The sequence below is a fragment of the Lactuca virosa genome, chromosome 5, assembly GCF_052849685.1.
Source record: "Lactuca virosa cultivar CGN04683 chromosome 5, Lactuca_virosa_CGN04683_v6, whole genome shotgun sequence".
Taxonomy (NCBI): domain Eukaryota; kingdom Viridiplantae; phylum Streptophyta; class Magnoliopsida; order Asterales; family Asteraceae; genus Lactuca; species Lactuca virosa.
In genome coordinates, this window is record NC_136430.1 from 232,355,077 (window position 1) to 232,358,137 (window position 3,061).

Genomic DNA, 3,061 nt, shown 5'->3' on the forward strand with positions numbered 1-3,061 from the left:
TAAAAAATATGTTTTTCCTCAAAAAAAAAAAAAGCAGCGACACCTTTAGGGACGACGTGGACTAATTGCGACGACACATAACTCCGGGAAGCTTTGCCGGAAAAACTCCGGCCGGTGACCGGAATATCAATAGAGACGACGTCAATAGCGACGACACAGGAGTATTAGAGACGACATGTATTATAGACGACATGTATTAGAGACGACCGTATTTGCGACGACAAACGAGTATTAGCTACGAGGTAATTGCGACGCTTTAGAGACGACATGTTGTCGCTAAAGGTATTAGCGACGACGAAAGGTCATCAATTGCGACGAGTTGTATCGCTGCTAAAGGCTACAATTTTTGTTGTGATAACCCAAACAACAGATAATGAGAGAGAGAGAGAGAGATAATGAGAGAGAGAGAGAGAGAGAGAGCCGATACTGGATGTAGAAGGTCCTGCAAGGTAGAAAGAGGCGGTGGAATGTGGATCGGTGGGAATGTGGGGTTAAAGTAACCCAGGTATACTAACTAAAATAACCAACATAAGTATGGTGACAAAGAAGAAAACGGAATAGAGAAAGAAATGAGTAATGAGTATTAGGGAAGCTCGTGGGTGTACTTTCAATCTGGAATGGCACATGATCCAATCTCCACAGATTATAGTAGATTTCAACAAAGATTTTGATTGTACAAACTATATTTTTGAAAGGTATTATAGATTACTTTGTAAAATATAATATGGAAAATCTTATATTAGTTGTTTTTCTTTAAAAAAAAAGACTTCTAATCCTTTTATTTTCTAAAGGTTTGTATGCAATTTGGCTTCTGTTTGCTGAAATCATAATTTAGGGATTTGATGATTGGTATGAACTACATAAGTTACTACAGGATAGCTATGGTAGATGTGTTTTTCATTTTCCATCTCTTAAATCAAAGACTACTAATTACATCATAATCAGTAATTGACAATGGGTATGAGAAATATTTATGCTTCATCTTACCAGGTTATGGCAACATCCTGAGAACAGAACACTATTATCTAATCTACTCATTAAGAATTCTTCCCGGGTATGTTTTTGTAACTTATGACTCTTGATAATTCATCATTAATTCGTACAATTTATTAAAAAAGATACCTTGATTACCTTTTATCCTTATTTTTACTATGTTTTTGTATTTTTTTTAATAATGGCAGAGACCAAAGATTCTTACTGTTGAAGAGAAGCTAATGGTCCTAGAATGCAAGAAAATTTTGGGTCTTCCTATTTCTTTTTTGCGTTATTTTCTAGAATTAATTTGATGTGTTTACTGTCTCATGGGTACAATCGTCTTTTTCAGGGATTTAGAGAGAACAATTGTGGAAACTGAGATGGAAATAACACTAGCAAAAAGTCAAGCTTTTCTTAGTAACCACTTCAAGTGATCTTCTAACAAAAAGTTTCTTGCTGTGATTGTCATTTACACTGGAATTGGTAACAAATTAAGAAGAAATGCTTTCAGAGGATCATGGATGCCTGAAGGTCGGTTCATAACAAAATAATATTGTAAATTTCTTTCTAAGGTTTTTTTTATAGGTATAGATATTGATTTTGACTTTGACTTTGGATTTCTGATGGACCTCTGTCACTATGACAACCCCACAACTGTATTATTGTTTTTTTTAAAGAGCCAAAGCTCAATAAACTTTATTAAAAAAGAATAAAAGAATACAACACAATCAAACCATTATTGACTAAATTACCAATTTTTCCCTATGCTTCTCTATATTTCTGTTTTAGGCCCATCTCTTTGCAATTATAGTCCATTTTTTTACTGGAAATGGATTGGAAGGGGGAGACAAAGAATTTGTTATTCGAGATTGGAATCCCAGAAATATCCCAATGCAAGAGGGTGTTGTAGCCCAGCCTCACCACCACCACCAACAACAACAGCAGCAACATGTTTACGTTTTTGAGGTAATTCTTTTACGAATAGTTTTTAATCATTATATTGTGTTTATGGAGCAAAAAAAGAGCTTCGTTATGTCATATGTGATCTTAAATTCCGTAAAAAGTTAGGGCTAATGAAATGCAAAAAAATTAGCAACGTACTTTTTTTATTTGTTTTTATTTTTTATTTTTATTATTATAGGATCCTAATTCCATTTTGTTCTGTTACAACATTTTTTTATCAAGGTATTGTATTTTGAGAATCAAATTCAATTATGTTTAATGTACTTTATATTCTAAAAATATTGCATAATCTACTCAATAATGTACTTCTTCAATGATTTTATAAGAAGAGATGAAAGTAAGATGTTTAATGCGGTAATTGTACTAACTTTCTTTCGGTTAATGCTTCTCACAAGGGTAAAGGGATGTTGGATCGATTGGAGAACAAAGAGGTTGTGGGATTACATACACATTATTGAATTAACGGTTTTATTTGCTCATCCATGAACTGCTAAGGGACTATAGTTTTTTTTATGTTTTTCATTACTATTTGTATATGCTATATCTTTGATAAGGTATGGTAGGCTTTGAATTTGGTTTCGGGTTTCTTTTGAAAAGAAATAGAGTTTTTACTCTGCGGTTGACAGAAACGTGGTAATGAAGCTAATGAATATTAAACGCAATACCATTTAACTATAACAAAAAACCAACATTGAAGGATTCCGGAAAAACGTCACTGAAGGCTTCCGACCCCCGCAAAGCGGGGGACACTTTTGTAGTTGTTATTATTATTATTATTATTATTACTATCATTATTTTGTATAATTACTTTTCTAGTTAATAAGGAAATAATTATTTATCAAATAATTCAATTTTTCTACTTATTATTATTATTATTATTATTATTATTATTATTATTATTATTGATTACTATTAATTATAATTATTACTGCTAGTATTTTAATTATCTTTATAATCAATAAGAAAATAATAATTTACCAATAAATCAATTCTTCTTAGTATTAATTACTTTGTAGTTTTTTTTGGAACGACAAATCTAAGCTATTTCTAAACTATTTCTAATTCCACCTATATTTCAGGACTTGAACCCTCGACCTCAAAGAAGGAGAACAACACTTGACAC

At 31.9% G+C, this 3,061-nt stretch overlaps 1 long non-coding RNA gene across 1 annotated transcript; it reads left to right on the plus strand.

Moving 5' to 3' along the window:
• The first annotated feature begins 605 nt into the window (after positions 1-605).
• Positions 606-1,052, plus strand: LOC145115283 (uncharacterized). The gene is made up of 3 exons (XR_013711493.1): positions 606-695; positions 792-884; positions 991-1,052. It is a non-coding gene; the product is annotated as an uncharacterized LOC145115283 (long non-coding RNA).
• The last annotated feature ends 2,009 nt before the right edge of the window (positions 1,053-3,061 follow it).